This window comes from Nomascus leucogenys, chromosome 9 (assembly GCF_006542625.1).
Source record: "Nomascus leucogenys isolate Asia chromosome 9, Asia_NLE_v1, whole genome shotgun sequence".
Lineage (NCBI taxonomy): Eukaryota > Metazoa > Chordata > Mammalia > Primates > Hylobatidae > Nomascus > Nomascus leucogenys.
Genome location: NC_044389.1, coordinates 45,631,568 through 45,652,431, shown reverse-complemented (window position 1 = coordinate 45,652,431; position 20,864 = coordinate 45,631,568).

Here is a 20,864-nt window from a genome sequence, read left to right as displayed (position 1 = left end):
ATCAAACACTGGGGCCTGTCAGGGGTTGGGGAACTAGGGGAGGGATAGCAATAGGAGAAATATCTAATGTAGATGACTGATTGATGGGTGCAGCAAACCACCATGGCACTTGTATACCTATGTAACAAACCTGCACGTTCTGCCCATGTATCCCATAACTTAAGGCATAAAAAAAAAAAAAAGAAAGAGTGAGTGTGTTGCTACTACTCTCTCTTACCCTGATGTGGCAATGTTGGAAGCCAAATACTGAGATAATATATCACAACATGGAGTCTAGATGCCCGTGTGGAGGCGCACTGGGAGTTCCCATGATCCACCTCAGACTTTGTGTGAGTAAAAAATAAACTTTTGTTGCTTGAAACCACTGTGATTTTCAGGTCTATTTTTTTCCACAGCAAAACCTATTCCATCTTGAGACACTGCCCTTAAGCAGCTCACAGTCTGTGTGAAGTAAGCACATGTTTGATTAATTTTGAGTAGGTGGCTGGGAGATAGAATGACCTGTGGACCTTGAGGTCTCATTATGGAATGAGCGTGCAATCCGGTTAGTTCCTCTGAGTTTTGGACTCTAACTATGTAGGAGTTGGAGGAAAAACAGCTTCACAGGGTCACAATTTCCTCATTTGTAAAATGCAAGGATTGGCCGTTTTTCCTGCTCTAATTCCAGCTCTGTTTATGAGCAGCTGTGAGAGTAAAGGAAACAGAGACCATAAGGACAGTCATATCTTTACAAAAAGAAGCACTTTTCTGTGATTTACTGGTTAGGCCCTCACAACACTACACTTGAAGTAGCAGATGGAGGCAGAAAGGGCCATTATCTTCTAACTCACACATAGATCTTTCAGTCTGTCTTCAGGGAAGCCACAAAAATTTGTTGCAACACATTTATTGCTATCAACAAGGATACCTTTTCTTTAGAAAGAGAATACTTATAACACTGTCAAACTCCCATTTAACCTTCCACACTGGATATTGCATCTTAGGGCAATTAAAAAAATGTCTTTTCATCCTCTTACAAAAATGAAGTTAGTCACTACCTCCCACATGCTATCTCTACATTCTAGACACACTTCCATTATTTTATTTATTACTTGATTTATGGTATTTTATTATTGTTTTTTAAGTAGGTGTTTCTGCTCTACTGGATTGCACTCTTCACAAAAAAAGGGCTTTTCTTCATTATATCCCTAGGGTCTAACCCAGAGCCAGTACCCCATAACCACTTAATAAATGTTTCTTAAATAACTGATTGACAGGCAAGTGGATCTTTCGTTGCAACTTAATGCTTCAAGATAAACTGTACTTGGAAATGGATGAGACAGTGCTAGTACTCAAATCAATTTGCTGGCATCATAATCTCCCTCCCTCTCCACCTTTTCTCTTTTCAGAGATGGGCCATTCTAGGTGACTTGCTATGCAGTTACATTACAGAAATCGTGTTTTAGCTTTAGCTTCTTAGCTTGTTTTGCAAGAGAATTAGGAGGTATAACGCATTTGTGTTGCTACAGAGCTTGACATCTGCTTAGGAAAGTCACTTTAGAATGCCTAAGCGCTGGTATCATAATATTTATTGAGAACTGATGAATAGAATTCCTAAAATAGTCTTGTTCATTGTGGTATCACTGAAGGCATGCTATACTAAATCCCATCTGTCTTGGATATAGGATTTCTGGAAGATGAATGAAAAGAGGAAATCGATGGATTTTGGAGTGGATGGTATAAGAATGAACAATTTCTATAAAAGTCCCTTTTCTTAAAGTGACAAATGTTAGAAAAATGCCTTTAGCTGTACCTACATGAGCTGGGTAATTACAAGTCTAAAAACAGGTAAATCCCACATGTTGCCAGATGGAGAATATGAGAAGCACCTCAACTTTGAAGTCTGTCCTGGGATGGGGCAGAGGATATGCACAGTCACTCCAGTCTCGAATCCTTAACGTTAGGTATGTTGTATTTGGTCATATCCATTCTCTGCAGGAGGGGAGGCTTTATTCTTTTGTTGTGTGAAGTTTGACAGCCTTGGTACTTATGTCAGGCATTGGTAAAACAACTAAACCAAATATGTCTTCAATGCTGAGAAAGGATCCAGTGGTCAGAGCAATTGCTCGCTGACGTGGGACAGTCATCTTCATTTGGGAGAACTTGGACAGTGACTCTCTGCTGTGGTTTGAATGTCCCTTCCAAGACTTATGTTGGAACTTGATCCCTGATGTGGCAGTATTGAGAGGTGGGACCTTTAAGAGATGATTGAATCATGAGGACTCTTGGCCTTGGACTTCTCAGCCTCCAGAGATTAAGAAATAAATTCATTTCCTTATAAATTACCTGGTTTTAGGTATTCTTTTATAAGCAACAGAAAATGGACTACGACCCTCTGGAAGACAGTGAGAGGGAAAAATAATGCAACTTTATTGATGATGCTAAAAATTTCCTGAAGTATATATCAAACATTGAGTCTAAAACACTGCCTTTTCTCCTCCCAAAGAAGAAGTCAGTGCTGGACTTAACGCTCTTCTCATTCCACTTCATTGCACTGCTGCCTAGTTACTCAGCTTTCTCTACAAAGCTCCTTTTCATAGTCACTTAAATCTCTCATTTTATTTCTATAAAAATATGTAGAGATTCCTGCCAAGTGCCCCCAAAAGTCCTGCCCTCTCTCAATTTTAAGTAATGAACATTCCAAAATAGAGAAACTAGCCCAGTTTTTGCTCTAGGGGAGTAATCACAACTATCATTATCAACAAACACCTATAGACTACGCTTTCTGTGTCACATTAATAGTAACAATTATTGAAAGCTTACTTAGAGGTGCTGACGCTAGAAAATTCAGGGAACTTTCAGAGTTACCATGTAGCAGAGGCAAGAACACAATCCAAGACATATAAATTCAGCCAAGAACTATATCTAAATGACAGCTCAATAGTCATCCATATTTAGCACTTCTCTCAGAGAGTTAGTTTTTTTTTTTTTTTTTAACTTTTAGTTTCAGGGGTACATGTGCAGGTTGGTTATATAGAAAAATTGCATGTTGTGGGGGTTTAGTGTACATATTATTTCATCACCCAGGTAATAAACATAATATCTAATAGATAGTTTTCGATCCCTATCCTTCTCCCACCCTCTGCCCTCAAGCAGTCCCCAGTGTCTATTGCTCCATTCTTTGTGTCCATGTGTACTCAATGTTTAGCACTCACTTTTAAGTGAGAACGTGCAGTGTTTGGTTTCCTGTACCTGTGTAAGTTCACTTAGGATAATGGCCTCCAGCTCCATTCATGTTGCTGCGAAGGACATTATCTTGTTCTTTTTAATGGATGTGCAGTATTCTGTGGTGTATATGAACCACATTTTCTTTATTCAGTCGACTATTGACAGGCACTTGGGTTGATTCCATGTCTTTGCTGTTGTGAATAGAGCCACAGTGAACATACACATGCATGTGTCTTTATGGCAGAACAATTCATATTCCTTTGGGTATATAGCCAGTAATGGGATTGCTAAATCAAAGGATAGTTCTGTTTTAAGTTCTTTGAGAAATTGCCAAGTTACTCTCTATGGTGGCTGGATTAATTTACATTCCTTCCAATAGCGTATAAGTGTTCACTTTTCTCTGCAGCTTCACCAGCATCTGTTACGTTTTTGACTTTTTAATAATAGCCATTTTGACTGTTGTGAGAGGGTATCTCACTGTGGTTTTGACCTGCATTTCCCTAATGATTAGTGATGTTGAGCTTTTTTTCATATGCTTGTTGGCCACGTATATGTCATCTTTTGAAAAGTGTCTGTTCATGTCCTTTGCTGACTTTTTAATGAAGTTGTTTTTTGCTTGTTAATTTATTTAAGTTCTTTATAGATTCTGCATATTAGACCTTTGTCAGATGCATGGTTTGCAAATATTTTCTCCCATTCTGTGGGTTCTGTTTACTCTGTTGATGGTTTCTTTTGTTGTGCAGAAGCTCTTTTGTTTAATTAGGTCCCATTTGTCAATTTTTGTTTTGGTTGCAAATGCTTTTGGCATCTTTGTCATAAATTTTTTGCCAGGGCCTATGTCTAGAATGGTATTTTCTAGGTTTTCTTCCAGGGTTTTTGTAGTTTTGGGTTTTACATTTCACTCTTTAATCTATCTTGAGTTTATTTTTGTCTATGGTGTAAGGAATGGAACCAGTTTTAATCTTGTGCATATGGTTAGCCAGTTATCCCAGCTCAATTTATTGAATAGAAAGTCCTTTCCCCATTGCTTCTTTTTGTTGACATTGTCGAAGATCAGATGGTTGTAGGTTTACAGCTTTATTTCTGGGCTCTCTTTTCTGTTCCATTGGTCTATGTGTCTGTTTTTGTGCCAGTACTATGCTGTTTGGGTTACTGTAGGCTTGTAGTATAGTTTGAGTCTGGGTAATGTCATGCCTCTCACTTTTTTCTTTTTGCTTTGTATTGCTTTGGCTATTTGGGCTCTTTTTTTGGTTTCATATGATTTTTAAAATAGTTTTTCTAGTTATGTGAAGAATGTTATTGGTACTTTGATAGGAACAGCATCAAATCTGTAAATTGCTTTGGCAGTATGGCCATTTTTTTTTTTTTTTTTTTCTTTTGAGACGGAGTCTCGCTCTTTCACCCAAGCTGGAGTGCAGTGGCGTGATCTCGGCTCACTGCAGGCTCCGCCCCCCGGGGTTCACGAGTATGGCCATTTTAAGAATATTGATTCTTCTTTTCTGTGAGCATGGAATGTTTTCCCATTTGTGTCATCTCTGATTTCGTTAAGCAGTGTTTTGTAATTTTCATTGTAGAGATCTTTCACTTTCTTGGTTAACTGTATTCCTAGGTATTTTATCTTTTTTTGTGGCTACTGTGAATGGGATTGCATTCTTGATTTGACACTCAGCATGGATGTTATTGGTGTATAGACATGCTACTGATTTCTGTACATTGATTTTATATCCAGAAACTTTGCTAAAGTTGTTCATCAGATCTAGGAGTTTTGGGGCAGAGGCTATTGGGTTTTCCAGGTATAAAATCATATCATCTGCAAACAGAGATAGTTTGATTTCCTCTCTTTCTATTTGGATGCTCTTTATTTCTTTCTCTTGCCTGATTGCTCTGGCTAAGACTTCCAGTACTATGTTGAATAGGAGTGTTGAGAGTGTGCATCCTTGTTCCAGTTCTCAAGGGGAGTACTTCCAGTTTTTGCCCATTCAGTATGATGTAGGCTGTGGGCTTGTGATAGGTGGCTCTTATTACTTTGAAGTATCTATTCTTTCAATATCTATTAATGGTTTATTGAAGGTTTTCAACATAAAAGGGTGCCAAATTTTATTGAAAGCATTTTCTGCATCTATTGAGATGATCATGTGGTTTTCATTTTTAGTTCAGTTTATGTGATGAATCTCATTTATTAATCTGCATATGTTGAACCAACCTTGTATCCCAGGGATAAAGCCTACTTGATTGTGGTGGATTAGCTTTTGGATGTGCTGCTGGATTCAGTTCACTAGCATTTTACATCTATGTTCATGAAGAATATTGGCCTAAAGTTTTATGTTTTTGTTCTGTCTTTGCCAGGTTTTGGGTGATGCTGGCCTTACAGAACGAGTTAGAGAGGAATCCATTCTCCTTAATTTTTTGGAATAGTTTCAGTAGGAATGGTGCTAGCTCTTCTTTGTACCTCTGGTACAATTTGGTTGTGAATCCTTCTGGACTTGAGCTTTTTCTGGTTGGTAGGCTTTTTATTACTGATTTAATTTTGGAAGTCATTACTGGTCTGTTCAGTTTGAATTTCTTCCTGGTTCAGGCTTGGGAAGTTGTATGTTTCCAGTAATTTATCCATTTCTTCTGGGTTTTCTAGTTTGTGTGCATAGCAGTGTTCATAATAGTCTCTGAAGGTATTTTGTATTTATTTAAAGGGGTCAGTGGTAACGTCCCCTTTGTCATTTCTGATTGTGTTTATTTGGATCTTCTCTCTTTTATTCTTCATCAATCTCGCTAGCAGTCTTTCTTATTTATTCTTTTCAAGAGCCAACTTCTGGTTATGTTTACTTTTTATACGACTTTTCTGTCTCAATTTCCTTGAGATCAGCTCTGATTTTGGTTATTTCTTGTCTTCTGCTAGCTTTGAGGTTGGTTTGCTCTTGTTTTTCTAGCTCTTCAAGGTGTGATGTTAGGTTATGAACTTCAGAACTTTCTAAATGTTTGATGTGGGTGTTTAGTGCTATAAACTTTCTTCCTAACACTGTCTTAGCTGTGTCCCAGATATTTTGGTATGTTGTATCTTTGTTTTTATTAATTTCAAAGAATTTCTTGATTTCTGCCTTAATTTCATTGTTTACCCAGAAGTCATTCAAAAGCAGATTGTTTAATTTTCACATAATTGTATGGTTTTGAGCAATCTTCTTGGTATTGATTTATATTTTTATTGTGTGGTGGTCTAAGAGTGTGGTTGGTATGGTTTCATTTTTTTAAAAATTTTATGAGAATGTTTTATGGCCAATTGTGAGATTAATTTTAGAGTATGTGCCATGTGCAGAGGACAAGAATGTATGTTTTTGGATGTAGAGCACTGTAGATGTTTATTGGATCCATTTGGTCAAATATTGAGTTCATGCCACCAACTTGCCACTCTGCCTTTTAATTGGGGCATTTAGCCTGTTTACATTCAAGATTAATATTTTTATGTGCGGATTTGATCCTGTTGTGTTGTTAGCTGGTTGTTGTGCAGACTTTATAGTGTCAGTGGTCTATCTACTTAAGTGTGTTTTTGTGGTGGCCTGTAATGGTCTTTTGCTTCCATATTTAATACTCTCTTAAAGACCTCTTGTAAGGCAGATCTGGTGGTAACAAATTCCCTCAGTTCTGGGGTGAGCTCAGGCTTTATGTTCCCTCCTCAACTTGGGGTCAGCAAGGACAGGGACCTTGGCAGTAGCAATGGCAGAGGGCCTTTCACTTCTCTCTTGGGGGTCCACCCCAGAGAAATGCAGGGCCGCTACCAATCAGAGCATTCTGCCAAGGGTTGGGCAGCTGCACTTCGGGCCTAAGTCAGGGGGCCCTGCCTAGTGATGAGCAGAAGGGTGAGGGGAAGTTAGACGAGTCCCTTTTCCTTAGGGAGACTGTGGCATGCTGGAAGTGTAAGTAAAGCACTCAGTGCCTTTGCTCCTTCCCAGTCTGAGGGCAGCAAGGGCAGTACCACCACGGTGGCAGTGGCAGAGGGACTGTCAGTTGCTTCTGGGAGCTCCACTCCAGAGAAGTGCAGATCTGCAGTCAATGGGAACGTTCAGCCAGGGAGTGGGACAGCTGCGCTGTGGGCCTGAGCTGGCGGCTCTGCTTGGTGAAGAGCAGGGGGTCAGATTCACACGGGGAAGAGAGACTGACCTCTTTCCCTTATGGTGACTGTGGTGTGCTGGAGGCACAAGTAAAGCCCTCAGGCTCTTTGTTCCTTCCCTAAGGGCAGCAAGGGCGGAACTGCTGCAGTGGCAATGGCATTGGCAGTGGCAGTGGCAGGCGGCTGTCAGTTGCCTCTGGAAACTCCATTCCAGGGAACCAGAGCCACTAGCAGTGGGAATGCTCAGCTGCTGGGGTGGGGCAGCTGCTCTGCAGTCTGATGAAGAGTAGTGGGTGAGGGCTCACAGGGAAGACAGACTGGGCTCCACTCTGTGTTATGGCTGCTGTGAGGCCTTTTGTCCCTTCCCCAGCCTGAGGGCAGTAAGGCTGGTACCACTGCAGCTGCAATGGGATTGGGTCTGTTGGTTGTCTCTGGAATTTCCTCCCCAGAGAAATGTAGAGCCACCACCAAGTGAAGTGTTTAGGCAGGGGCAAGGTGGTTGTGCTAGGGGGCCAGGTCTAGAGGCCTTGCCCAGTGAGGAGTAAGGGGGCCAGGACCCATGTGGAAAACTGGCCACTTTTCTGTGAGGCAGCTGTGCTGTGCTGGGGCCCACATTAGTCAGAAAGACAGGCTTCAGTGCTCTTCTGGTCAAAGGAAGAAAAATGTTTCCACCCAAAGGGAGAGTAAGAAGTGTGACTGATGTGGATGCAGATATAGTTTACATAATTGTGTGTAGAGTGTGTATGGGAAATGATGAGTAGAAAAAAATTGTAATTGGATGTCATTGACTTTATTTTCTCCGAAGCAGAAGTTGGAGTTTTCTGCTGTGAGCGGATGAAGGTGGTGGCTTGAGGAATGTGATTATTACTCAGAGTAGTCTGTAGATTATCAGATGATGTGTCTTCAAATCATAACAAATGTAAATTGCAGGAAATTACAGAACTTACTTTTATTCTCCATCATTATGATGATGATAAATCCTTCATCACTATTAGAGATGATAAAGCCCCTGTGTCCGTGACTTCATCCGACAGCATGTATGCTTATGGAACAGCAGAGAACTGGCTGATATTGAAATGTCATTTTTAAAGCAGTATTTCATGTTGCGTTGGACTGCGTGGGACCTAATATTACCTGCAGCTGGAGAAACTGGATGAAGACCTCCCCAGGCTTCAGTGAATTCCCGTGAACTCTGAGAAGCCAGATGGAAGACAGGAGAGGCTGGCACTGTCTCCCTGCACCTCTGTGAGTGCCCCCCATCATGCTGCTTTCTCTGTCTCCTCAGTTGTCCCAGAAGAACTGGGCAGGGTACCCATTCTACACACTTCATAGAACTTTGGGGACAATCGAATCAGAAATGAAACAATTTTGTTTTACTTTTTAATTTTGTGGGATTTTCTCTTTTGGAAAGATTCACATTGAAAAGACTCTTTTTACGTGACTTATCTGTTCACAATGTTAGCAGTTTGTCTGCATTTTTATTCTGAATTCAACTATTACCCCTTAGAAGCTTTTCATGTCATGTTAAAAAAATGTATTCTCCTCTCCACAGCCATAAAAAAAGCAGAAGTAGATAATGTTATTCAGTAAGGAGTTGGTATCATTAGCTCAGCACATCAAAAATCCTCTGAATATAAAAGAATTTCTTCTGAAATGATATAAAAATTAGAGTATTTAAACAAAGAATACCATTGTCACAAGCATTTCACTCCAAAAGAATTCAAACCTTTAATTTCTGACTTCTTTTTGTCTTTTTTTTTAAGCATAATATCCATTTGATTTTTTTTTTCAGAGGATAGTTTTCTTCAGTCTTTAAGGACTCACTCAGCTCCTTACCTGGGCTTTGGTGGACATTGTGAGGTAGCAGTAGCAGCTCTAAATCTGGATGAGACGGTGTTCAGTCCTGCTGTCTTCAGGAGATTCATTCCTGAATACCTTGCTGTAGCCACACAGTAATGGAGCTCCTGACAGTTTGAGACGCACATGGGCAGTGAAGATCCTTGCTTTGGAAATGTCCCTGACAGTGGTGGCCTCTACTATGCCTTGAATAGAGAACTTAATGACCTTGTCTTTGGGCACACATTGAACGCAGTTTGTGCAGTCAAAAGGCTGCACGTGGCCGCAGCTCTTTTTGGCTCCATCATTGTTCCTTCTCTTCTTTGTCGTCTTGGAAGCGAGGACCCGAGAGAGGCTCATTTCTTTTTTTTCTAAAGTGCTAATCAGAGAAAGTTTAGTGTCAATACTTATAAAAGCACATTTTCCTTACTAAAGCAGCAGCATAGCCTTCTGGGTAGTAAGGCAAATTAAAATTTAGGAGGACTGGGTTCTTTCAAACTCAATCTGACCTTGGCTATGCTGTTTACCCTCACCCTGAGCCTCAAGTTCCCCATCTATAAAGTTGGACTCATAATGTCATAATGATCTTGCATTTACACACTCCTTTGAGGATGATAAAGGGAAGGTACTATATAAACCATGAAGGTTTTATTCTTTGTAGTTTTTAACTGAGAGTGTTATTAACTGGGTTCAGAGTAGATCAATGAGGGATAGGAAGCAGGATTTTTAAAGAAAGGTTAAACTAAAAGTTGTGCAGAAAGCAAATGTTTTTATATTAACTTACTTAATCCCATGAGCTTCCAATATGTGTTTGGAAATGTTTTTATAGGAAAGACCAAATGGCTCAAACTCATATGAAGAAATTTCACTTGAGAATCCTGATACTCAGCTTCAGAGGGAATTTTGCATTTGTCAAAAATATAGCCAAATTATATTTACTTTCCCTACATGCTCTAGTTAGATGTTAGATGGCCATGCTGTATGATCCCACATATATATGAAACATTCATTAGACATGAATTATCTCACTGCATGTCTGATTAGTAGAAGTCCCCAAGGAAGCATAAAATGGTGTATTTTTAGAACAGATATTAATTACCTTTATTTGGCATAATAACAGCCCTCTCTGATGTCCATGGATGTTGAGTTCCAGAACTAGACCAAAGGATGTTTCCAACAGTGCTAATGTTGATGAAACCAGCAAGAGTCCTATAATCTTTTGAGGCAACTATTGCTTCATATCTAAAATAGATTACTGTTTACATTAATAAAATTGACCTAAACTAAGTGTGATCAAGGTGTTGCTTGGAGGAGAACAGATGAACTGAAATAAAAAAGATTTAAGAAGACCTTCTGGGTTATATGATTGTGAATTGCAAACAGATGCTCCAACTTGCTCTCTACTCAATAGTTACGGGCAAGGAATAGCACTAGATGCTGGCATGGTAGTAACTAAGCAAGCCTTCTGTATGTACAAAGAATTCTCTGAGTCAAAGAAAAAGGTAAATAAAAGAAGAAGAACAATAATAAAATACTAATTTGGGGATTAAGTATTTTGGGGTAGTGGGACGACTCAGGCCTTTGAATGAGTAAAGTATGTGCAGAGAGGTACTGGCTAGAAGGATAAAGCAAATTATACATGAGAGGAAAGGAATGAAAGTGAACAGAAAAAGAGTTAAAATTCATTGTTTATGGAAGACTGACAGGACCATGTTGAGGATTGTTGGAATGCTTTGCATTAACTGGTGATGGAAAAATGATTTTGAATATGCCTATTATGCATTCATATTTTCTACTAAAAACCTCTGGAATTTCCTTTCCAGCATTTTAAAGGAAAGGATGTAGAGATGTATTCTGTCATCAGAGGCTCCAAACATAAATGATGACTTGGCTTTAGGCATTAGGGAGTGGTGGAGACTGTGGTGAAGTGTCAGTTGCTAATTATATTAGAGAAAACAGCATGGACTTTATGACCCCTTCAGTTCAAAGTTCTTGGATATAAGTACATTTCTTTACACTGTTTTTCAGGACAAAATTAAATTTGGCCTTCTTGACTAATATATCACTCTAGATAAGTTTATCTCACATGAACAAAGATATTTAAAAGCCTAAAAAAGTACAACTCATTCCCACAGTGGTATTTTCTATATGAGCGTTTGGTGCCCTATTGCTGATTCCAGGCAGCATAAACTTTGTACAGCTGACATTTTCTGACTCAACTCCTGCTATAATTGAAATTACTTTATTAAACAAGCTTGAATCATTTCAATTACTTCGTGGCCTGGAGTGCTGTTGGCGTACATGATGACTACATGCTGATTAAATTAGAGCTCGTACACCCCAGAAAGATGTGCATACCAGCAAATGGCTTTCTCTTTCTTCAGTATTAAAAAAAGCTCGCTCTAATTCATATTCACTGGATAGATCCCTTTGGGTTGTATATTAATATTCATAAGATAAACCACATAGCTAAAGCAGAAGATTAAAGTCAAGTCTCTTAATAAAGAAGCAAGAGTAATGACTACAGTAAAATCTCCAAAAATGCCATTATCCCCCTGAAGAGTGAACACTATTACTGTACATGTGTTGAAGCTGAGCAAGAGAACAATAAAAAGTGAGTTATTGCAGTGATTTGGATTTTAAAATCCGCTAGAGAAGAATGAGCAAACACAAACACTTAGACTAGTAGAAAAGGGTATCAGGATCAGATGGTTGTACAAAGCAACAACTTAAGAGTAGAGTTCACAGTTCTCCCTTTTCTGATAAGGGGATAAATTTGTGCTACAGGAGATAACACTAAAATTATTTCACTTAAATAAACTATATACTTTTCTTTTGAATTCTGATGATTGGGGGTAAATTAAATCAGAGGTGCCCAGTTAATTCATTCTAGTTTATCTACTATGCTCTTACTCTTCTTTGCCATTCTTATTAATCTCTTCTTGATGAGATTAGAAAATTACACCTGCATATACATAAGTGTTGAAGATACTTGCTTTAGAAGTGTCTTTGGAAGTATAACTGCTCCATCTTGCTCCCTCCTGTCCTTCCTCCCACAGAAACATACTGAGTGCCCATTTTGTGCCGGAAGCTTTCTTCGGAGCTAGGGACCCAGCAATTGGCAAAACTCCTGCCCTCAAGAAGTTTATATTCTAGTGGTAAACAACAATAAACATCTAAACTAATTAAAAATAATAATTTCTGGGAGTGAGAAGTGCTATGAGAAAAGCAAAGCTGATAAGGGTATGGAGGTGAATTTTTTTCGATGGGGGGTTGTGTTATTTTAGATAGAGATATCAGGAAGGGCCTCTTTCTAAGGAGATGACATTAGAGAACAGTTGCATATTAATACTATGATAGTAATAATTTATTTTGGTATCATGCCTTATAGTTTATAGGGTACTTTAAAACAAAATATATCATTTAATCCTCATATCAGTCTTGTGAGATCATAATTATGATCTCAATTTTCTAAATGAAGCTAAGAAAGCTTAAGTGACTTGCCCCAAATTATATAGCTAGTTTATGGCAGGACTTAGGTCCGTGGCTTATATTAGAAAGAGGATTTTACTATGACAATGAAAAACCAAGGATTTAAATAAATTTAAAACCCTGCTAACTACAAAACTATTATTTTTTTCATAGCTTCTTTCAGTCCATATATATGCATGAGCGTATGTGTAGTCATTCAAAAAGAATGACACTCTTTCAAAAATGTGTTACTCAGTAACAAGGTTGTGCAATAAAATTTGGTCAGAACCAATTTATAAAGGAACCATGACAGTCATTTCTATAATTTACAAATTTTCAAGAAGGTATACCCTTCATGTCACAAGGCATACATTAATCCTGCAGACCAGTTCATTCCAAGCACATTTTAGCACGTCACCTTTTTAGTTAGAGGGTAAAATGGCAACCTTATTGCAGTCCTTTATGTCCTCATGGCTGTAAGGAAGAGGCGAAACCAGGCTCTTGACACAATTTACTTGCAAACTGCATGTTTCTATAATCTGGCTGGTTGAACAAAATAATTTTAAAAGCGTTCAGTTCTTTTTGAATTACCCTATATTTTGCGTCATGGCAATCAATTTCTACTTTTGTGTATTTTAAATAAGCCTTAAGTGTCATAATTTGCTAAATGGTTTGATTGTCAAATGTGGAGTTCTTTTACTCCAAGCTATAAGCACAGTTTCCCCTTCTTCAAATAATCTCCTCACCTTAAAAAGCTCATCTTGCTTCTGCCAGAGCTCACACAAGATGTATATTCATTTTTGTTTTCTCCAAGGATGTCCCAGGCAGAGGAAACAGCATACGTGAAGGCCTGGAGGCTGGCACTTAGGGTGTGAAGAGTACAGTGACAAAGATGATGATGGAGCCGCAGGTAGAGAGGCCTCACCTGGAAGGGTATAAATGCCACAGGGAGTGTAAGTTTTGTCTTTGGAGTGATGGAGAACCATGGAGAGGCTTTAAGTAGGATGTGGACACATTTACTAACCTCCTTACGTTAGTTTGCAGGTGCCATTGTCTTTTTAACTTCTTGTCCTCTAAATTTCATGAGAAATTGGCTGTGTTTACTATGTGGGAGGGCGTTTTGTGCTCAATCCTGAAGTTTATTAATAGACACAACTGAAGTAGTTTCCTACTTTCCTTCTGAGCATAGTTTCTATTGTTCTGAGGAGTGTGACAGGCCTTAAAAATATATATTCATGTTTTCAAAAGTAGTTTTCAAATATCTAGGAGTTTAGTGCATCCACATTAGTGTGTTTGAGAGTGTTCATTCCATCATCTTAGAAGGGTCCATTTTTCCCTCCCTAGTTTTCCCATTTCCTTCTCAGAAAGCAGCAATTAAGTTCTCAGTCCTGTACCAAACTTAGAAAGCAACTTGGAAATCCTCAGTATTACAATTTGGAGTCACACTGTTTTAAGCCATAGTCTTGAAGAAGATTGAAAAATTGGATTTCAGGATTGATCGCTGACTCAATAGTAGTGGAGACTAATATTTTGTTCTGTTTGAGGAAAAGAATTGGACTGAGTGCTAGAGGACTTGATTTCTTGAAATGTTATAATGGCTTTACTATATAATAATAGCTGTACAGTTGACCCTTAAACAACATGAGTTGGAACCATGCAGGTCCACTTCCACATGGATTTTTTTCCACCTCTGCCACCCCTGAGGCAGCAAGACCAACCTTTTCTCTTCCTCTTCCTCCTCAGCAAACTCAATGTGATGACAATGAGGATGAAGACCTTTATGATGATCCACTTCAACTTAATGAAAAGCAAATATATTTTCTCTTTCTTATGATTTTATCAGTAAGGTTTTTGGCTTTTCCTTTGAACAAGATAGAAAATCCTTAGAGAAATCTAAGCAGAGTAGTGACATAATAAGCCTTATGTTTCACTTTGATAGCAGTGTTAGGAATACACAGCAAGAGTGAAAGCTAGGAGATACATTAGGAGGCTATTGGAATAAATGTGACAATTTTACAATAATCCAGATAGTTTTAACTAGGTGGTAACAGTGGAAATGATAAGAAGTTGCTGGATCTTGGATAAATCTCGAAAGCCAAGCTGAGATAATTTGCTGATAAATTAGTAAGAGTAGTACATAGAAAAGGGGGAGGGGTTGAAGGTGACAGCAAAGCTTTTGGCCTGAGCAACTGGAAGAATGGTGTTGATATTTACTGAGAAGGCAAAGACAATGGGAGGAGTAAGGGTACGTAAGGAGTAAGTAAGGTGGCAGTGGGTTAGAAATCAATAATTTCATTTTGAGTATGTTAAGCTTGAGAAAGTTATGAGATAGCCCAATGGAGATGCCAAGTAAGAAGTTGAATAAGTAGCTGGGAGTCAAGGGAGAAGGGAAGGTGTAGAGATAAACATTTAGGAGAAAACAGCATATGTATGCTATTTAGAGACATAGACCTGGATGAGATCACCCAGGACGTGAATGTTGATAGACGAGAAGTTCAAAGACTGAATGCTGCAACATGCCAATGTCTGAGTGTTTGAAATGCAAGAAGGAACAAGCAAAGGAGACTGATGAGGAGCAACCAGTGAAGTAAAAGGAAACTAAAGAGGGTGACTTGGTGCTAAGTGAAGAAAGTGTTTCAGAGAGAAGGAGATGTGTGGAATAAGGTGAGGACTGGGAAGTGACCATGGGATTCTGCATTATGGAAACAGTTGATAGCTTTGACAAGATGGCTTCTGTGGAGCATTAGGGTTTAAATCCTGACTGAGGAGGCAGATTCAAAAGAGAATGAGAGGAGACAGAATGGTTAGAACTTGTTGAATTTTGCTGTTAAGAGAAGTAGAGAATGGGGTGGTAGTTCTAGGGAACATATGAGGTCAAGAGAGAATTTTTAAGGATGGGAGATGGTACAGTATGTCATATGGTGATGAGAATCATGACTGAGAGTGAAAAATTGATGGTACAGGAGAAAGAGAGAGAGGGAGGGAGGGAAGTTGGGAAGGAGGGAAGAGAGAAAGAAAGAGTGAGGAACACAGCTACAGAATGTTGCTGAGCAGGTTAGAGAGGATGGTCTGAGACAGGCAAACAGACAGTTTAGGGGCTAATCAGATTGCAGAGATTGGGGGCTATCAAAAAGTCATGTGAACACAGAGATGCCTATAGTGACTGAGTGAAGAGACTCCAATAGCTGGGGCAGCTTTCTGTCTTTGATGCAGAGGCTTCTGTATCCTCCTTGTGGAGACCAGAAGTCTGATCCTAGGATGCAGCAAGCTGAGAGGTCCAGGGGTCAAGGCAACATGGAGTATTTGATTATAGTCAGGAATACATGGGCAAGAAGTTAGGTTCTTTCTGGATCCTTGCTGTCATGCTGATAATGCATCAAGACCTACCTAGTCAGATGGCATCTTTATTCACTCCTAAGTTCACTAACTATTTCTACATTTCCTGAGAGCAGAGACAATACCTTATACCTCTTGATATCCTCCTCTAGTGCTTACAGTGCTTTGTACACAGTGGCTGACAGATAAATGTTTATAAAATTGAAGATACTCCTCAGTACTAAGGATTTATATTAGGCCAACGTAACAAATTGATAAGTAGAAAGTAGAAAATTGAAACTTTCAGTCTTCGACAGCCCATACGATTGATTTCTTTGTAATTAGCTGAATTTGACTCATTGACTGGTTTAGTTATCTATAGACATGAGGCTTCAGGAAATGAGGCTTCAGGAAAAACTGCATTGAATGACCTATTCTGCATCCCCCAACCATTTACCAAGGGGTATTTGAAAGTTTGCTTTCCACTTTCTTTATATTTCAGGGGAAACAATGTGCTTTTACTCCCAAGTAACAAAACATTGTTGGGAACAGTCCCCAAATCTGGCCATAAACTGGCCATAAACAAAATCTTTGCAGCACTGTGACGTGCTCCTGATGGCCATGACGCCCACGCTGGAAGGTTGTCGGTTTATCAGAAATAGGGCAAGGAACACCTGGCCCACCCAGGGTGGAAAACCGCTTAAGGCGTTCTTAAACCACAAACAATAGCGTGAGCGATCTGTGCCTTAAGGACATGCTCCTACTGCAGATAACTAGCCAAACCCATCCCTTTATTTCAGCCCATCCCTTTATTTCCCGTAAGGAAAACTTTTAGTAAAAGTATAATCAACAGAAACAATGCTTATCACTGGCTTGCTGTCAATAAACATGTGGGTAAATCTCCATTTGGTGCTCTCAGCTCTGAAGTCTGTGAGACCCATGATTTCCCACTCCACACACCATATTTCTGTGTGTGTGTCTTTAATTTCTCACACACTGGGTTAGGGTCTCCGTGACTGAGCTGGTCTCGGCAAAACATTTCTGTTTTGTTTTCCAAATCAGGCCAATTGCTATAGTTTCTACCAATAGCATCCTAAATCAGGGAGGGGTCAGGAGGAGGAGAGAAATATAAAGCAAAGAGTTCGAAGAAGGAGCAGAGCCCTAGATAGGAGCTCTCTCTGCTTATGACTAGATGGGAGATTTAGGGCAAGACCCTTAGGTTTCTGAACTTCAAAGTCTTCTTTTATAAATGGGTATTAACCCATCCTGTTGACTTTGCAGGTTACTACGAAAATCAGATCAAAATGCCTGTAAAAAGATAAAGCAGATGCTCCTTTCCTGGGGTAGACGGACAGGCTTCAGGTGTGTTTAGGATCCCCCTGAAACTGAATGGAAAATTCTGCGTGTGTGCATTTTTGCATTTTCTTCCTAGATTCTCCAAGGTTTGTCATCAGATACTCAAAAGGTTTTGTGACAACATTGCTGTAAAGCAGTAATATTGAAGACAGTAGAGTTGAAATTATTTGCTCTGGCCAAGTGGCTTATACCTAAATCACGATAATGTTTTCTGTGCTTAAATGGGATTTAAAAGCAACATTGCATGCAGCAGTGGTTCTTCAACTTTAGTGAGCATCAGAATCACCTGGAGGACAGGGCAAGATACAGATTGCTGGGCCACAACCCCAGGATTACTGATTCAGTAGTTAGTTCTTGGGTGGGGACTGTGAATCTGTATTTGTAACAGATTCTCAGGTGATGCTGATATTGTTGGTCTAGGGTCCACACTTTGGCAGTCACTGGCATACTCACAGTTGCTACATATGCCCTATAAGTATTTAGTAGGTAGGCTACTGGAGAGGCTTTGATTTTCAGGAAATGGGCAATATTCTCAAATATACAATGGTAATGGTATCTACTTTGGACCTCTCTATTGAAAAGAAAGATAAGTTTCTTTGCATTTTGGGTAATCTTCTGGGGCTGTCCTAACAAAATACAACAGACTTGGTGGCTTACACAGGATAAATTTGTTTTCTCATGGTTATGGAGGCTAGAAATCTAAGATTAAGGTGCTGGAAATTTGGTTTCTGATGAGATCTTTCTTCCTGGCTTATAGATGGGTGCCTTCTTGTGTCCTCACATGATCTTTTCTCCAAGTGTTGAGAGAGAAAAACAAAGATCTCTGGGCTCTCTTCTTCTTCTTATAAGGATACTAGTCCTGCGGAATTAGGGCCCATCATTTTGACTTAATTTAACCTTAATTACCTCCTTAAAGACCCTATCTCCAAATGCAGCCACACTGGAGTTTAGGGCTTATCTTAGCCTATTTTGTGCCACTATAACAGATTCCCATAGACTGGGTAATTTATAATGAATAAAGATTGATTTCTTATAGTTCTGGAGGCTGGGAAGTTCAAGGTCAAGGGGCCTGCATCTGGTGAGGGCCTTCTTGCTGCACTGTAACATGACAGAAGGTATCACATGGCAAGAGAGCACACAAGAGAGCAAGAGGGGCCAAACTCACTTTTACAAAAAATCCACTCCCATGATAATGACATCAATTTATTCATGAGGGTAGAGCCCTCATGACTTGATTACTTCTTGAAGGTTCTACCTGTCAACACTGTTGCATTGGGTATTTAAGTTTCCAACACATGAATTTTGGGGGATACAGTCAAACCATAACAGGGCTTCAACATGCAAATTTTTGGGGAACACATTTCAGTCCCAAATGGGCAGTGTTTGTGAGTTCCTTACTAAAGCTGATTGTCTTCTTTCTTGAACAGCATGCTCTTAACATCCCTTTTGGGGGCCAAAATGGTGTAATATTCCATCTGACAATATGCCTGCTATTTCCTGGCTAATCTCAAAGAGTGGCAATGCTTTGCTGTCTAGAGCCCAGCAACTGGCAATGGCTGCCATTTGGGCTGAATGGATGGTTTAATTGAGGAAGTCCAGGGTTTGCTATAAAGCTGTTCCAAGAATTTGAAAATATGCTTTCTTTTGAAAATGAAGGGAAGAGGCTTTTGGAAATAAGTACTTTTTAAAGATGTTTACATCAATGGTGAAAAGGGAGTAAGAAATGGAAATGTAAGTACCATTTGCAGTAGTCTGAATTCTGTCTTTTATTTTTTTTTTAATATTTTTGCTGTAGAGCATGGTTCAAAGCCACCTGCATTGTTCTTTCCATAGGAAAATGATGCATTCACATATTACATGGCTGTCTTGGACAGCTGCTAATAACACTGGTGAATAGCTTAGAAATATAAGAGCTAACTAGCACCTTTCAGAATGAGAAACACTTGGGTAAAACCTGTCACCATAGAGCAGGAGAAGGGCTTGTCTTAAACACTGCAGAAATTGTACTCTATGATAGATAGACTTAAGGATAATTTCATTTGTCCCTCACAAATGCCATTTTTCAGAATCTCACTTCCTTGCTATTTTAATTTTCTTTTTCCTGCCCTCATCTTCATTTTCTGTTTGCCCTTAATCCTTTAATACTTTCTTCTTATCTTTACTTGACTGTTCAGAATACTTAATATTTGGGGAAACTCTTTTTCAATTAGGTCTGGTACCTGTCAAGGAACAGTAAATAAGCATAGTATTATAGATTAGATTTTAAAAAGGCTATTTAAGTCACATCACTGTGAGCCATACTAATATTTGAGATGCCAAGGGGCTTTCACAGCCCTGGAACTCAGAGGAGGCTGAAATGTCTTAATCCTTAAAATATGGAAGAGGAAAAAGGAGAGAACGTTTTCACTTTTATGTGAGCAAAACTTGTCTGACCAAGGGCATGCAGAGTCTTAGAGAAACACAAAGCAAAAGGAGCTGGCAGACGGTTGTCATTTGGGGGCAATCTTGTCTGTTTGCTTGTACAAATTTCTTCATGGCCCCCACCCCTATCTCCTTTAAAATCAATTGGGACTTCCTCAAAACACTTGCAAACTATTTTTGAACAAGTCGGGCCCAGAGTATTAAAAATGGCGAATAGCTGTAAATCCTGGAGAAATAGCATATGGGTAAAACTGCAGATATTTATGTAGTAGTTGCAGTAGTTTTGGTTTGAAACATCCCTATTTCTCAAGGCATTTGAATATTTTTGGTTTACAAAATACTTCCACTTGTTTTTTTAATGTTAGAAGTGTCTACATTTTTATAACTCCTACTAAGTGTCTTATGTTCATTACTGTCTCCATAAAAGCCAGTGATTTGGTGGCAGTGGTACACTTTATGAGCTGTCATGGGATACACTACATATTATTTTAAGACAAAGAGGGAGAAGATGACAAAGAAATCATAAAGTTGTCTGTTTTCCTAGACAACTTTACATTTGTTTTCCTCAGTTTTTAAAGTTTTAAATGATATATATGTTTTGCAAAGTAAAATGTTTGTGTTGTTTTTTCATGCTTGGTACAATTAAAGAGCTGTGTTCTGATCAAAACACACACACATTATCTATCTATCTATCTATCATCTATCTATCTATCTATCTATCTATCTAATCTATCTATCTACCTATCTATCTATCATGTATCTATCTATCTATCTATCTATCTAGATATATTAACCAAAGACAGTGACGAAGAGACTTGAATGCTCATTTCTGGTTATGCTATGAATGACCTCTGTCACTCTGAGTCGTTTCTGAGATTCTTTCCCTGCTAGAAAGGGAAAGAAACAGGTCCAGATATAATATAGTGATATGCTTTGGCTGTGTCCCCACCCAAATCTCATCTTGAATTGTAGTTTACATAATTCCCATGTATTGTGGGAGGGATATAATTGAATCATGAGGGCAGTTTCTCTCATACTGTTCTCATGGTAGTAAATAAGTCTTATGAGAGCTGACGGTTTTATAAGGGGTTTCCCCTGTTGCTTTGCCCTCGTTTTCTCTTGCCTGCCACCATGTAAGATGTGACTTTTGCCTTCCACC